Source organism: Equus quagga, chromosome 10 (genome assembly GCF_021613505.1).
Source record: "Equus quagga isolate Etosha38 chromosome 10, UCLA_HA_Equagga_1.0, whole genome shotgun sequence".
In the NCBI taxonomy this organism is placed as follows: domain Eukaryota; kingdom Metazoa; phylum Chordata; class Mammalia; order Perissodactyla; family Equidae; genus Equus; species Equus quagga.
Genome location: NC_060276.1, coordinates 50,660,098 through 50,678,315, shown reverse-complemented (window position 1 = coordinate 50,678,315; position 18,218 = coordinate 50,660,098).

The window sequence follows — 18,218 nt, the reverse complement described above, 5'->3', positions numbered from 1 at the left end:
ATAACATTAGACTCGCAGAGCCATAGATATAAAGTTAGAAACTGACTGTTATCTCCAGATTATAAAATCTCCCCCAGCCCATGTGCTACCAATTATACTTAGCAACATTATAACACTAATGATGTAGTATAGTTTGTCTATCATAGACCATGATGTCTGTCAGAGAAAGGGCAATATTTTTTAGCTATGTATCCCTGATATCAATATACTGTGCAAGACACGTAGAATACTCAGTATTTGCATAAATGATTGTGAACAATAATGTTTGAGTAAAGGTTCTAGAGTATTAATCTCAATTTCATTACTGACTTAGATTTTAGGAATCCTTTTGTGCCTCATTTTTATCATGTGCAGGGAGACAATATTTTATATCTTCTACTTTTCTCATACTAATTTACTCAAATTTACATTAAAATTACCGTATACAGAAGTGAAAATTACGATTATGTTTCCCATTTTCTAGGATATACAATTTATTCTGTGTATTGCAGATATTTTTGAGGATATCCACATGGCATTTGTAATAATTCCATTAAAGAGATTAAAAAACCCCAGCATTTCGAGGAAGTGCTGTAGCGAAAAATCTGATTCTCCTGATTCCTCCAGAGTGGAATAATTGATGTGTAATGCTGCTACTTTCTAATTTCTTTTCCCTATTTTGAGTCTCTTTGTTTGTAATTTACAATGCAGATTATTAGTTGCAATAGCATAAAGTGCCATAAAAGAAATATATATTTATGAATTATATGTTTGAATAATATAATATTTTTAAATGTTATTCATTTTCTTGTTATATAGACAAAATGGAATATAGTTTTAGAGGACATTTATAAAGTTAATTGTGTTATTATTGACTAAGTCTCGGCTAAATAAGTTAATGTTAAATGTATATTTATAGGAAGACATCTTTAATCTGTCCAAAATAAGCTAGATTTTTACCACAGTATCAGAAGGTAGTAATGCTTATACCTTTGGATTCAGCTGATGAACTAATAATTCAACTGCTACATTTCAAAGCAGACTTTCCACAGATCTAATCTCCCATGGAAGCTATTTTTCACGTTCTGATTCTATAAAAGTCTCTTGTGTGGAACCAAATTCCATATATCCCTGAAAAATCCTTTAGAGATTCATTCATTTTAGTTTTGTTTGCTGGGCTAAAACAATTCACCAGCTACAATCACATAAGTCTTATTTTTCGAAAAAGTGTGTTTTTTTCTATGGAAAAAATGTACAATTGAACCTAGGTGTAACAAAAAAAGATTTGAGATTATACGTGAATGTTTTGTACTAGTTAAAAGGAAAAGAAGGTAGGTATAATGCTTGGACTAAATAAAAAATTATGTTTGTAGGTGTATATAAGTATATTTGTATAGGTATGTGTGTATATACACATATAATGTACATATAATACATATTTAACATTTCATTGTTAAACTGGAAAAAGTTTGTGGTATAAAGAATAAAAAAGAGTTGGGAGACATTTTAAGAATCCTCAGGCTATCTTTATTCACATGGTATCCTTGCTGCATGAAGAATGGTGAGGAAATGCTTTCAGATAACTGATTATATCTCTTGAGATTTTCATTAAGTTATTATTAACTTAGAAAGTAACAACTACACACAGGGTCTTGAATGCTTTTACATATCATGGTTGCAAAGAAAGTAATGAAACTTTCCATTCCACTTTGTGGATTTAAGCATTATAGCTAACTAATTAATTAAGCGACCTGATTATTATGAAATCACAGACAAGCAGAAAAAGATTACCCTGGTCAAGGCCTGCCTAGTCCATAGCCCTATGATAAACTGACTGTAGGATACACATGTCTGCCTCTTGTTGTTTGCTTGGATTTGTGCAAAAGGTTTCCACTAGGGTATCCATCTGCAATCTGTCAACTTGTAGTAGACGAGTATTGGTAAACTTATCTGACCAAACTGTAGATTAGTTTACTTGCTACTGGTGCATTTAGACTTGTCATTCAGTCACTTTTTCCTAATCCTGAGCTTATTCTTTTCTCTGAGCTGGAGCGTCATATTTTCAGAGAAGGCTTCACATAGCAAACACTTCATAAACATCAACTCGCCTTGAGAGAATTAAAACGTTCTAACTACTTCAGCTCATTCTATATGTCATTCCTGTTATAAACATCCCTGGCCAATCAACATCTCCATTTCTTTGCTTCATGCATTACTCTTCTTTAGTTCATTATAAACCTGTCTGCAGAGATTGTTTAGATTGGGAATTTTTCTAAGCCTTCAAGTAATAACATATTCATGTAGGAGAGCAGATGAATCTTTCTGTGATTTCTTAATGAATTATTTAAGATGAGAAATATTTAGAGAAATTATCTTGAAAATGAAAATTTGCCGAAGAATTTATCCTTATTTTCAATTTACCTCCCAAATGTAAAAGTCTGAGGAGATGAAATAGCTAATACATGTGGAAAAACCACATTTTTTGAAAAGAAAAGCCCCTCTGGCATTCTTTCTGCAGAGACTAACAGGCCCAACTCTAGCTTTATGTTAATCAAACAAGATTTTTTGGAAGTATATGCATCTCACAGTGGAATGGAGAAGACTCACAAGGTCTTTTTAATCTCTATTTCTAAGATTCTCTGATCAAATATCAATGCTGAACAGTTTTCACCGGTTATATTGAAAAAATACCACAAAAACTACATACAGGAAAAATAAATATATTGATAAATGAGATATATGTGAAGTAATATGTACTTAGACTGAAGATTCTAAATTAAATGTAATACATTAGAATAGAGAGCGTATCTTAAAGCCTTAACCCTAAATTGTCACTTCTAAACAGGAATTATACACAGAGCTGTGCTTTATGATTAAGTATATTATCTTAATAGTGTATGGAAAATTTTAACAACATAGCTAGAAATAGCTGCTTCCAAATTTAAAAAAAGTTAAAACACTCTGGTGTTTGATTCAAGGAGTAGAAGCAAGTTTATACAGATTAAGCTTTCACTTAAAATTAAATGCAATAAAAAGGAACTCCTTAACCTATTAAATAGGATTCAAAAACCTCTGAAAAACATTTAAAATACCTACAGTTAGCATCATACTTAATGGTAAGAGGGTGTATGCTATTCTTCTACTATATGGAAAAAGACAAATATTCTCTCTCACCACTTCCATTTATCATCATACCAGAAGTCTTAGCCAGTGCAATAAGGCAAGATAAAGAAATAAAAGGCATACAGAGTGTAAAGGCAAAAACAAAACTGCCTCTTTTTGCAGAGGACATGGTGAGTAATGTACAAAAATGTACAAAAAGTTCTTAGAACTCAAAAGTGAATTTAGCAAGTTCAGAGGATACACAGTAAATATGCAGAAAGCAGTCCTATTACTATACACCAGCAATGAATAATTGGAATTAAAAAAATTTAATGAATACCCTATGTAATATCACCAAAAAATTTAAGTACTTGAGTATATGTGCAGAATCTCTTTGATGAAAGTTACAAAGAAATGATGAAAAAAAGCAAAGATATAAATAAATGGAGATGGAGAGATATTCCATGTGGATGAATTAGAAGACGCAATATTGTTAAGATATCAGTTCTCCCTCATTTAACATATCCATTTTATGCAATTTCAATCATGAGTCCAGCAACCTTTCATTCAGATATTTAAAAGCTGATTCTAAAGTATATACAGTAAAGCAATGAACTAGAATAACCAAAACAATTCAAGAAAAGAAGAAATAAACTAAAGGACTTAACATTACCCAATTTAAGGACTTACTACAAAATTACCGTACTTAAGACAGCATGGTGCTAGAAAAAGGATAAACATACACATCAATAGAGCAGAATAGAGAGCGGAGAAATAGGCCTATACAAATATAGTTCATTGCTCTTTTTACAAAGATGCAACAATTCAATGGAAAAAGGATAGTTTCTCCAAAAAATATTACTGGATCAATTGAAAGTCCACCTGCAAATAAATAAACCTCAAAATATACCTGATACATTATTCAAAAATTAACTCAAAATATATCATATAGCAAAATTTAAAACAAAACTATCAAACTTCTAGAAGAAAACACAGGAGACAGTCCACATTATCCTAAGTTTAGCAATGAGATTTAAACATGAAATGCACCCCCAAAAGCACAGACAACAAAAGCAAAAGTAGACAAATGAGATTGCATCAAACTAAAAAGCTTCTGCAGAGAAAAGGAAACAATCAACAGAGTAAAAACTTATGGATTGGGAGAAAATATTTACAAACCATACATCTGGTAAGTGGCTAATACCCAAAATACATAAAGAACTCAAACAACTCAATAGCAAAAAAGCAAGTAACTTGATTAAAAAATGGGCAAAGGACCTGAATAAACATACTGAAAAGAAGATATACAAAGGTACATGAAAAGGCACTCTACATCACTAATCATCAGGGAGATGCAAATCAAAAGTATGAGATATCACCACATACATGTTAAAATGGCTATCATCTGAAAGACAAGAGATAACAAGGGTTGACAAGGATGTGAGGAAAAAGGAACCTTTGTGCCCTGTTGGTAGGAATTTAAATTGGTACGGTCATTATGGAAAACAGTATGGCAGTTCCTCAAAAAATTAAAAATAGAATTATTGTATCATTCAGCAATCCCACTTCTGGATATGTATCCAAAAGAAATGAAATCAGTATCACAAGTTGATACCTGTACTCTCATGTTTATTACAGTATTATTCATAATAGCCAAGATATGGAATCAACCTGTGTCCATTGACAGATGAATAGATACAGAAAATGTGGATATATATATATATGCACATATGTATACAATGAAATAGCATTCAGCCTTAAAAAGAAGGAAATCCTGCCATTTGAACAATATGAATGAAACTGGAGGACTTTATGCTAAGGGAAATAATCCAGGTACAGAGAAACACTGTATGATACCACTTACATGTAGAAACTAAAAAAGTCAAACTCATAGAAGCAGAGCAGAATGGTGTTTGCCAGGGGTTGGGAGGCTAGGGGAAATGGGGAGATGTTAGTCAAAGGGTACAAAGTTTCAGTTATGCATGATGAATAAGTTCTGGAGATCTAATGTACAGTATGATGACTACAATTAATAATATTATATTGTATACTTGAAATTTGCTAAGAGAGTAGATCTCAAATATTCTCACCACACACACAAAAATGATAACCATGTGAGATGATGGACATGTTAATTAACTTGATTCGGGCAATCATTTCACAATGTATATGTATCATCAGGTTGTACACCGTAAATATATACAAAATTTATTTATCAACTTTACCTCAATAAAGCTGAAAAACTGAAATGTAAAGCATGATCCATAAAAGGGAAAAATGTTAAATTGGACTTCATCAAAATTAAAATCTTTTCCTCTGCAAAAGTCACTGTTAAGAAAATGAAAAGGCAACATACAGATTAAGAGAAAATATTTGCAAATCACATATTCAACAAAAGTCTTACACACAGAATATAAAAAAACACTTAAAATTCAACCATAAACAATAAAACGACACAATGAATAAATTGAAAAAAACCCGAAAAGATATTTCACTGAAGAAGATATATAAACACATATTAAAAGATGCTCAACATCATTATAGTCATTAGTGAAAGACAAATTAAAACCGTAATGAGATAGCACTACACAAGTATTAGAATGCCAAAAAGAAAAAAAGGGAGAAAAACCTGACAAGACCAAAATTCTGGGAACGATGCAGAGCAACAGGAACTTTACTTCTTGTTGTTGGGAATGTCAAATTGTACAGCTGCTTTTGAAAATAGTTTGGTAGTTTCTTTCAAATTAAAAAATATGTTTATTGTATGACCCAGTAATTTAATTCTTAGGTTTTTAACAAAGGGAATTGGAAACTTATGTTCACACAAAAGCCTCTAAGTAAATATTTATAGCACTATTATATGAGAAGAATCAAGAAATCCTACAATAAGTGAATGGATAAACAAACTGTGGTATATCCATACAATAGAATATTACTCAGCAAGGAAAAGGAGCAAACAGGTGATTCACACAAAAGTATGGATGAATATTAAATGCATTTTGCTAAGTGAAAGAAGCCAAATTCAATGGCTACATATTGTATGATTCCATTTATAAAACATTCTAGATAAAGTGAAACTATAGTGTTAGAAAATAGACATGTGATTGCTAAGGATCAGGGGAAGGAGGAAGAGTTGACTGCAAAGAAGCCATGGAGGGAAATTTCAGGATGATGGACCTGTTCTGTATGGTATTGTGGTGATAGATACATGTCAAAACCCATAGACATGTACATTCCAAAGAGTAAACTTTACTAAATGAAAAACTTTTAAAATACAGGAAAAAATGAATCAAACTGTATTATAAATGTATGACATTACCTCATTAAAGGGGATGGGAAGAAAATGAACTAATCTACGTATCTTTGGCAAACAGTGTTTTGACTGGAGACAGCAAAAGTGGAAGGCTAGAATGAATCTTGTGGTGCATAATTAACCTGGACATATTATATTTTCCTTAATATAGATCCAGTTACATAAATATAGAAATAAGTATAGATATATGTGTTCATATATGGGTTATGTACACACATATACTTCTTGGCCCAGTCCACAGAGAAGGCCTAGAGGCAGTGACACCTCAGTAGCAGAAAGCACATCTACTTCCATATCTAGGTTTCTAAATACCATTCTCCAATAAAGTGAACCAGGGGTCCTGAAAGAAATGGATGATTTTAGGGTTGGGAAACTACAAGATGAGCTTGGAGGATTTTGTAGTGTCAAAAAATAAGAACATCCTCAGGGCCTGCCCGGAGGCACAGCGGATAAGTTCTCATGTTCTGCTTCAGTGGAACAGGGTTCACTGGTTTAGATCATGCAGACATGGCACCGCTTATCAAGCCATGCTGTTGCAGGTGTCCCAAATGTAAAGTAGAGGAAGATGAGCACCGATGTTAGCTCAGGGCCAGTCTTCCTCTGTAAAAAGCGGAGGATTGGTGGCTTGGTGGCAGACGTTAGCTCAGGGCTAGTCTCTCCTCTGCACCCCCAAAAAGAACATCCTCAAAAAGAGAGAGAGAAAGAAAGAAAAGATACAGTCATGTTGAAAGGATATGGGAGCTAAACTGAAAGAACAGCCCCAAAGACCAAATCTGGAATCATTTGAGCAACAAAATAAGCAACTATCGTTTCGGATTACAGTGTAAAGATGAAAATAAACATCAGTGATTCAATACTGATGAATAAATGACTAAATAAATAATAAATGGGAAGAAGGGACAGATCTTTCTTACAGAAGAATTCCCTGTAATAAAGGCAGAGGGAAAGATGGGAATAGAAAATCACCAGTAGAACACAGCCGTACTAACTGCTACAGGCAAGATCCATTAGTAACCACTAAAAATTGTGAAGAAACATTAAAGAGAAACAAAATATTTGAATAGCTTCAAATTATCTCTCCAAACATATTTAATAATTACTGTGGTGGTTTTTAACAAAGGTCCACAAAGTATTTGATACTTCTTCCCTCAGGAACAAGTAATCCCCTCCCTTTTAGGGTAAGCTGGACATATTGACTCATTTCCAGAAAATAAAGAATGGACAGGGAAAAAATAGTAACTTCACAGTGGAGAAACCTAGAAAACACCATCTCAACCAAGTGGGTAAGTTTAATATCAGCAGTAAGTCATGTGGATATTGTTTCTCCCCTGATATGATACGGTGAGAAGAGCAGTTCACCACTGTGGTATTATTCCCCCAAATCCATTAACCCATTCTAAACATGAGAAAACACCAGGCAAACCAAATTGGACAACATTCCAAAATACCTAACCAGTATTCTTCAAAAGTGTCGATGTCATGAGAACAAGGAGGCGGTATGGCATGGTTTAGAGAGGACACTGTGTTCTAGCATCAGCTGAGGCAAAGTCAAACCCAAGTGCTGTGTTGGTTGCAGTCTCTGCATCTCAGTTTTATATTTCCAAGCAGGAGGAGTTAAAATTGATCTTTTCGTTAGTTTAAAAATAAAATGAAGTTATTTGTCAGACAATTCTATAAAGTGTCATTTGGGCATCTACTTTGGTTTATAAATAAGCATGTGTTCCCTCAGTACATGTACAATGTGAACAGTTGTATGATCTCTGTAACAGCCTTAATTATGAAATGTTACTAAGTGCGCTTCCACAAGGATTTGCTGATTGCTGTATTAGCATATCAGATTGCTAGTTGTGTGTTTCCTAGTATATCAATAGGGAATAAAAAAGAGCATCTAAATCTTCATTACTTATTTTGACAATAAAGTAAAAGCTTTCAAACAAAATGTATTAAGATAATGGTTATTTACAAGTTAATTTACAGTGCCCTTAAACATACTTTTCTTCCACTGATATCTCTTAAAACCTGTAAGAAAATGAAAAACATTTCAGTACTCACCACATGGCTAAAAATAACAAGATTGAAGATTTATATTTGAAAAGATATTATAAATTTTGGTTTCTAGGCTTGGCTGATAATTAATGTAGTAGATAGGAAGTTGCATATTTATAGTACTTTTATAATGATAACTGCCATTTATCAAGCACTTTATTTGGACTTTATAGACTTCTCATTTAGTCCTTGGAAGAACTTTACAGGTAACAACAGTGAGGCTCAGAAAGGTTCAGTAGATAGCCCGAAGTCATACAGCTAATCAGTAGCAAAACTAGAATTTGAATTCACCACTTTCTAACTCTGAAGAATACACTTTTAGCATTACACTATACTAACTCCATTTTCTTTGCCCCACATCTAATATAATTTTATATATATGCATATATATATATAAAAAATCTATGATAACTTGATGGGAGGCGGCGAAATGCCTTGCTTGTCCTTTGAGAAGTTCTACCTTGAGAATGCATCTATAATCAGTTATTTATGCATTACTAAAGCTTAGAAATGCCCTGTGGGAGGAGTTACAGATCAATACTTTATTGGCATCTATAAAATAGAAATATATATGCTTTGGGATATATTAAATTACTGTGTAAGAAATGACACATTGAAATTTAATTCAATACCTTACTATCAGCTTTATTTAGTTAGTAGCAAGGTGGAAACTAGATTTATGAAAGAAAACCAACAGAAAATGGTAAGGGGACACTCCCTAATTGTCCAAACTGTCAATTACTATGGAAGCTAGGTCAAACCTCATGCTTTGTAATAAGTGTAAAATGTTATAGAATATTCCATCTCAAAAATCATGGCTTTGAAAGGAATTATGAGAATTCAGTAAATAATATCTCCCTACTCCACATATATCCTTTCCTAATCAAAAGCATATCAGAAAGATAGGAAGATACCAACACTCTTTACAGTGACCATACTAAAAGTGAGAAATAAGACGTGCGTTGTTGAGGAGATTCCAGACATGCATTTAATATAGGTGTCTAGGGCTTTATAGCTTAAACATGGATAGGTTATCCTGGGCAAACCTCCACAAGACTTAGTTCTCTAAAATACGTGCCCATTTGACTTCCTCTCATCTATTCAAGCTCCTTGAGGCCAGTTTGAATAAACTGCTCTGAGAAAATTATTTTTAGATTCAACAGAGTTCCCAGGGGTATTTTGTCAGTAGAGTCTGACCAAATTTGCACAGCAATATCAAGTATACTCTTTCATGTTGATAACATTCACTTTCAGACTTCCTATAGTTGAATCTAAAGGGTTAGGGGCACTATTACTTAATCTTGTATCAGTGTTTTGGCATCAAGTCTCCCACTTGAAATAAGCAAGAAGAATACTTGAATCCTTATGTGATCTCTTCTAAATAATCTTATTTTCCGAAAAATAAATGATCTACAGAAATAAGATCATTAGTGTTACCAAAAAAGAGCATAGGCTTTAGCTGGCAAAATAAAGACAGTAGGAAAAGTGTTTATCTTCATAGAAGATGTTGTGTGCTATGGTGAAATTATTAAAAATAGAGAATCATATGCATGATGAAACAGATAAAAAGTGGAAGAAAATATACATACAAAAAATGAAAATGGTGATTTTGGAGAGCATTAGAGCTAACTGGATAGAGTAGAGAAAAATTAGAGTAGAGAAAAGCAATCAGTTGTGAAAAAAAAAAGGTAATAATACGGTCTGCAATAAGCCAAACAAGAAGATCTGGAAAACGAATAATTCATTTACTCCCCATGTTTCATTGTAAATATCTCAAAATTGATATATGATGACCATTCAAAATGATACCAACTAACATTTGTATATATTACTCAGCATTCATCTCAGTGTTATAATTAACAATTTAGAATTACGAAATCTGGATATTGTTTATTCAGGTATATTCCCTAAGAGTTTTCAGATATATTGATATCTTAACATATATTCTTATTTCTATTTGAATATAAAATATCATAGAGCATATATAAAATGTATTTTGCTCAATAGAAGCTAAGATGAATAGATTATGAAGATTTTAGATGTTTTTCTCATTGCTCTCTATTTTCTTTTGAATGCCAGTGGGACAAGAGGTAATTGTGTAACTCCCTTATCTTATGGAAGGTGTACTTATCATCAGCAAATAGGAAAATTTCCTGGGAACTCAGATCGACTGTGATCAAATCCTATCTCCGCTGCAGTTTTTTGCTGTTTTACTTGGGCAAGTGACTTAACTGGTCACTTAACCCTAAATGTAAAATGATGATGGTAATCTTTTATAAAATGATGATGGTAATCTTTTTTTTTTTAAAGATTGGCACCTGAGCTAACAACTGTTGCCAATCTTTTCTTTTTTTCTGCTTTCTCTCCCCAAATACCCCCAGTACTTAGTTATATATTTTAGTTGTCGGTCCTTCTAGTTGCGGCATGTGAGACACCACCTCAGCATGGCCTGACCAGTGGTGCCATGTTCCCGCCCAGGACCTGAACCAGCAAAACCATGGGCCGCGGAAGCGGAGTGCGCGAATTAACCACTTGGCCACGGGGCTGGCCCTGGTGATGGTAATCTTAAATATTATCTTAATCAGCATGGGCTACTGTAACAAAATACCATAAACTGGGTGCGTTATAAAGAACAGAAATTTAGGGGCCTGCCTGGTGGTGTAGTGGTTAAGTTCGTGTGCTCTGCTTTGGTGGCCTGGGGTTCGCAGGTTCTGATCCTGGGCGTGGGCCTAGCAGTGCTCGTCAAGCCAGGCTCTGGTGGCATGCCATGTAAAATAGAGGAAGATTAGCACAGATGTTAGCTCAGTGATAGTCTTCCTCAAGCAAAGAGAGGAAGACTGGCAACAGATGTTAGCTCAAGGCCAATCTTCCTCACACACACAGACAATAAATAAATAAAAACAAACATACAAACAAAACCCCAGAAATTTGATTCTCATAGTTCTGGAGGCTGGAAATCTGAGATGAGGGTGTGAGCATGGCCAAAATCTGGTGAGATTCCTCTTCTGGGTTGCAGACTGCCATCTTCTCATTCTAGCTTCACATGGCAGAGAGCAGAGTGGGGAAGTGAGGGCTCTCATGACTCTTATTTTATTGAGGTAACGCTGGTTTATAACATTATATAAATTTCAGGTTGGCGTCATCATATCTCAACTTCTGAGGAGACTACATGTGCGCCATCAAAAGTCTAATTGCCATCTGCCACGGCACAAATGTGCCTCTTTATCCCTTTCACCCTCCCCCTACAACCGTCCCCTCTGTTAACCACCAATCTGTTATTCTTATCTATGTGTTTGCTTGTTTGTTTATCTTCCACATATGAGCGAAATTGTACCATAATTGTCTTTCTTCATCTGACTTGTTTCGCTTAGCATAATACCTTCAAGGTCCATCCATGTTGTCACAAATGGCAAGATTTCATCTTTTTTATGGATGAGTATTCCATTGTTTATATATATCACATCTTTATCCATTCATCTGTCAAGGGGCACTTAGGTTTCTTCCAAGTCTTGGCAATTGTGAATAATGCTGCAATGAACATAAGGATGCAAATATCTTTTCAAATTAGTGTTTTTGTGTTAGTTGGATAAATACTCAGAAGTGGGATAGCCGGATCATATGGTAGTTTTGTCCTTAATTTTTTGAGGTATCTCCATACTGTTTTTCATGGTGGCTGCACCAGTTGGCATTTTCACCAGCAGTGTACGAGGCTTTCCTTTTCTCCATATCCTCTTCAACACTTATTTCCTGTCTTTTTAATAATAGCCATTATGATGGGCATGAGGTGACATCTCATTGTAGTTTTGATTTGCATTTCCCTGATAGTTAGTGATGTTGAACATCTTTTCATGTGTCCATTGGTCATCTGTATATCTTCTTTGGAAAAATGTCTGTTCAGATTCTCTGATGATATCTTTGTTGAGGGAGACTGGCCCTGAGCTAACATCTGTTGCCAATCCTCCTGTTTTGCTTGAGGAAGATTGTCACTGAGCTAACATCTGTGCCAATCTTCCTCTATTTTTTATGTGAGATGCCACTGCAGTGTGGCTTAAGCAGTGGTGCTAGGTCCACGCCCGGCATTTGAAACCTGTGAACCCCAGGACCCTGAAGTGGAGTATGCAAGCTTAACCACTATGGGACCTAGCCAGCCCCCTCAGATCCTCTGACCATTTTTTGATTGGGTTGTTTGTCTTTTTGTTGTTGAGTTGTATGACTTTTTTATATATTTTGGATATTAACCAATTGTCAGATATATGATTTTCACATATTTCCTCCCAATTGGTAGGTTGTCTTTTCATTTTGTTGGTGGTCTCCTTTGCCGAGCAGAAGCTTTTTAGTCTGATGTAGTCTCATTAGTTTATTTTTTCTTTTGTTTCCCTTGCCTGAGGAGATATATTCAAAAAGATACTGCTAAGACTGACGTCAAAGACCATACTGCCTAAGTTTTCTTCTAGGAGTTGTATGGTTTCTGGGATTACATTCAACTCTTTAATCCATTTTGAGTTAATTTTTGTGTATGGTGTAAGATAATGGTCTAATTTTATTCTTTTCCATGAGGCTGGCCAGTTTTCCCAGCACCATTTGTTGAAGAGTCTTTCCTTTCTCCATTGTATGTTCTTGACTCCTTTGTTCAAAATTGCCTGTCCATGGATGTGTGGGTTTATTTCTTGGCTCTCAATTCTGTTCCATTGATTGGTGTGTTTGTTTTTCCACAAGTACTAAGCTGTTTTGATTACTATACCTTTGGATTATACTTTGAAATCAGGTCGTGTGATACCTCCAGCTTTGTTGTTTTTTTCTTAGGATTGTTTTGGCTATTAGGGGTCTGTTGTTGTTCCACATGTTCCACTGTATATGTTGTTCCATATACATTTTAGAATTCTTTGTTCTATTTTCGTGAAGAATGTTGTTGGGATTCTGATTAGAATTGTATAGATTCTGTAGATTGCTTGAGGTAATATGGATATATTAATTCTTCCAATCCATGAGTATGTAATATTTTTCAATTTCTTCATGTCTTCTATTTCTGTCAACAATATCTTATAGTTTTCAGCATATAGGTCATTCATCACCTTGGTTAAATTTATTCCTGGGTATTGCATTCTTTTTGTTGCAATTGTAAATTGGATTGTATTCTGGATTTCTTTTTCTGCTAGTTCATTGTTAGCGTTTGGCAAAACAGCTGATTTTTGTCAGTTGATTTTGTACTCTGCAACTTTACTGTATTCATTAATTATTTCTAATAGTTCTAATAATGGATTCTTTAGGGTTTTTTATATAGAAAATCATGTCATCCACAAATAGTGACAGTTTTACTTCTTCCTTTCCAACTTGTATCCCTTTTATTTCTTTTTCTTGCTTAATTGCTCTGGCTAGGGTTTCCAGTACTATGTTGAATAAGAGCGGCAAGAGTGGGCATTCTTGTCTTGCTCCTGTTCTTAGAGGGATAGCTTTCAGTGTTTTTCTGTCGAGTATGTTAGCTGACAGTGTGTCATATATGGCCTATACTATGTTGAAGTACTTTCTTTCTATACACTTTTTATTCAGAGTTTCTATAAATGGATGTTGAAATTTGTTGAATGCTTTCTCTGCGTCTATCAAGATGATCATGTGATTTTTATTCTTCATTTTGTTAATGTGGTATATCACACTGATTGATTTATGGATGTTGAAGCATCCCTATGTCCTCAGAAGAAATCCTACTAGACTGTGGTGTATGGTCCTTTTAATATATTATATTTGATTTGCTAATATTATGTTGAGCATTTTCGCACCAATGTTCATCAACAATTTTGGCTTGTGATTTTCTTTTTAGTGTCATGCTTGTCTTGTTTTGGTAACAGGGTAATGTTGGCCTTGTAAAATAAGTTAGGAAGCATCCCTACCTCTTCGATTTTGTGGAAAAGTTTGAAAAATATAGGTATTAAACATTTTTTGAATATTTATTAGAATTCATCAGAGAAACTGTTTGGTCCTGAACTTTTGCTTTTTGGGAGGTTTTTGATTACTGTTTTAATCTCTTTACTCATGATTCGTCTATTCAGATTCTCTGTTTCTTCTTGATTCAGTTATGGGAGGGTGTATGATTCTCAAACTACCCATTTCTTCTAGGTTATCCAATTTGTTGACATATAGGTTTTCATAGAATTCTCTTTTAATCCTTTATATTTATGTGGTATCCATTGTAATTTCTCCTCTTTCATTTCTAATTTTATTTATCTGAGGCTTATCTCTTTTTTTCTTAGTGAGTCTAGCTAAAGGTTTGTCAATTTTGTTTATATTTTCAAAAAACTGGTGATTAGTTTTCTTGATCATTTCTATTGTCTTTTTAGCCTCTGTTTTATTTATTTCCACTCTGATTTTTATTATTTCATTCTTTCTACTGATTTTGGGCATTTTTCGTCTTCTTTTTCCATTTCTTTGAGGTGTAGGATTAGATTCTTCTTTTGAGATTTTGCTTCTTCCTTGAGGTAGGCCTCTATTGCTATAAACTTCCCTATGGTGCCACATTTGCTGCATTTCACAGACTTTGGCATGTTTTGTTTTCATTTGGCTCCAGGTATTTTTTTTTATTTCTCCTTTGATTTCTTCATTCATCCAATAGTTTTTTGATTGTATATTGGCTAGTCTCCACATATTTGTAACTTTTCCAGCTTACTTCTTGTAGTTGATTTCTAGTGTCATACCATTGTGGTTGGAAAAGATGCTTGACATGATTTCAGTCTTCCCAAATTTATTGAGACTTGTTTTGTTTCCCAACATATTGTCTATCTTTGAGAATGTTCCATGTGTACTTGAGGAAAGTGTGTATTCCACTGTTTTTGGATGGAATGCTCTATACATATCTATTAAGTCCATCTGGTGTAGTATTTCATTTAAAGCCAATGTTTCCTTGTTGACTCTGTCTGGATGATCTATCCATTAATGTAAGTGGAGTATTAAAGTCCCTTACTATTATTGTGTTGCTGTCAATTTCTCCTTTTAGGTCTATTAATAGTTGCTTTACATACTTTGGTGCTCCTATGTTAGGTGCATATATATTAGTAAATGTTATGTCTTCTTGGTGGATTGTTTCTTTCATCACTATATTGTCCATCTTTGTCTCTTGTTATCATTTTTGGCTTGAAGTCTATTTTGTCTAATATAAATTTAGCTACATCTGCTTTCTTTTGCTTGCCATTTGATTGGAGTATCATCTTCCATTCCTTCGTGTTGAGCCTATGTTTGTCTTTAGAGGTGAAATTGGTTTCCCGGAGGTAGTATATTGTCTGGTCTTATTTTTTAATCTATCCAGCCGCTCTGTATCTTTTGATTTGTGAATTCAATCCATTTACATTTAGGGTGATTATTGATATATGAGGGCTTAATATTGCCATTTTATCTTTTGTTTTCTGGTTGCTCTATATTTCCATTGTTTCTTTTTTCCTTGTGTTTCTTTCTGCTATTTCAGCTTGGTGGTTTTCTGTAATGTATTTCTCAGTTTTCTCTTTTTTTTATGTTTTGTGACTGTGTTCTGAATTTTTGTTTTGTGGTTACCATGAGATTTGTACAAAAGATCTCATAAATGAGATAGCCTTTTTTCTGCTGATCACATCTTATCTCCATTAACGTTTGCATGTTCCATCCCTTACCTCTTCTCCTATGTTTTTTTGTCCCAAATTATTCTTTTTTGTGTTGTGAGTTTGTGACCAAATTGAAGTGGTTATAGTTATTTTTGATGTTTTCTTTTCCTTTAGCCTTTATGCTAAAATTGTTTACTAACTTATTCTGACATAGAGCTGCAATTTTCTGATTCTATCTGTCTATTTATCACCTTGTTTAAAGCTTTGAATACCTTTGCCCTTTTGTTTCAGGTAGGAAAGCTCTTTTCAAGATTTCTTCTAAGGAAGATTTAGTGGCAATGAACTCACATAGCTTTTATTTGTCTGGGGAAGACTTTATTTCTCCTTGTTTGAAAGATAACTTTACTAGATACAATATTCTTGGATGATAGTTTTTATCTTTCAAAATTTTGACTACATCATTTCACTCTTTCCTGGCCTGTAGAGTTTTTTCTGAGAAATCCATTGATAGACAAGTAAGGGTTCTTTTTTAGATTAGTGTTCTCTTTTTTCCTCTGGCTGCTCTTAATATTCTTTCTTTGTCATTGGCTTTTGGCAGCTTTAATATAATATGCCTTGGAGAAGATCTTTGTGCATTGAGATAATCAGATGTTCCCTTAGTTTTGTGTACTTGTATATCCAGTTCATTCCTAAGGTTTGGGAAGTTCTCAGCTATTATTTCCTTAAATAAGCTATTTGCTCCCTTCTCCCTCTCTTCTTCTTCTGGGATACTCATTATCCTTATGTTGTTTTTCTTAATTGAATCAGATATTTCTTGTAGGATTTCTCTTTTTTTTAAATCTTAGTTCTCTCTCCTCTTCCACCTGAATCATTTCTAGATTTCTATCTTCAGTTTCACTAATTCTCTCTTCCATATTGTCTGCTCTATTTACAATGCTTCCTGCTTTATCCTTTATCTCACTTATTGAGTTCTTCATCTCCAGATTTTCCATTTGTTTTTTTTAATAGAGTTTCAATTTCTTTGGTGAAGTTCTCTTTCTGTTCATTAATATTATTCCTGAGCTCATTGAACTGTCTTTCTGAGTTTTCTCATAGCTTGTTGAGTTCCTTCATGACAGTTATTTTGAATTCTCTGTCAGATCACAATCTTTTGTGACTTCAAGCTTGTGTTCTGGAGGATTGTCATTTTTTTTTTTTTGGTAATACCCTCTTACTCTAGTCTTTCATGGTGTTTGATGAGTTGTTCCTCTGCTGGCACATTTGTAGTGGCAAACATCTTTCTTATGTGGGTAAGACTTTGTTTACTTTGATTCTGAGCTGCTTCTGGTTCTATTTGAGAGTCTTCACTTTCCCCCCTCCACTGCCTCTGCCAGACGTTTCATCAGTGCCCTCATTATGCTACTTCTGGCTCCAAAGTTGCTGATTCCTTGGTGCTTATAATGTCACTGAAGCTGCAGTTGTTGCCACTGGGGTTGCCAGGCTCGTGAGCACCTCTTCTGTTTTTGGGGTCACCAGTTCCCCCACTGTGGTTAGGAAGGGGGAGAGTGAGGTGGGGATCAGTGTCATGGGCATCTCTGCCACATCTGTGTTTGTTGGGTCTGCAGGCAGTGCTGTTGTGGGTAGGAAGACCAAATATGCAGGTGCTGCTGCAGTCGGGGAGGACTAGAGCCCTTGGCTTTGCTGTCACTGTTACTGGGTGCTCTGTAGCCTCAGGTGCTGCTGCCATGTGTGCCACCTGTGCTGCTGCTCCTGGGTTTTCTTGGAATGCTAGTACTGCTGCTGGTGGGGGTGCTGGGCTCATGGGTGTCATCACAACTGCCAGGTGGGCCAGTGTTGTGGGCAACACCACCACCATCTCTGATGGATGGCTACCTGTGTCATAGGTGCCACCATGTTTCTGGAACCTCTGGTCTTGGGTGGTGGCACAATTCCTGGAACCTCAGTTCACAGGCACTATCATCATTGTCAGAAGCCCAGGGGTCTTGGATGCAGCCCCTGCTGCTTAAAGGGCCAGTGTCAGAGGAGCTGCCACCAAGGGAGTGCACGGCAGCTGGAGGACAATTACCACTGCAGTTCCTGAAGCCTCAGGTCAATAGTGCCACCTACCACTGCTGGGAAAGGGAGAGGAGCTGAGTCACAGTGCTGCTATGGCCCCTGGAGCCTCTGGTCTCAGGTGCTGGTGCTCTTCATGGAACCTCAAGTCACAGGTACCATCA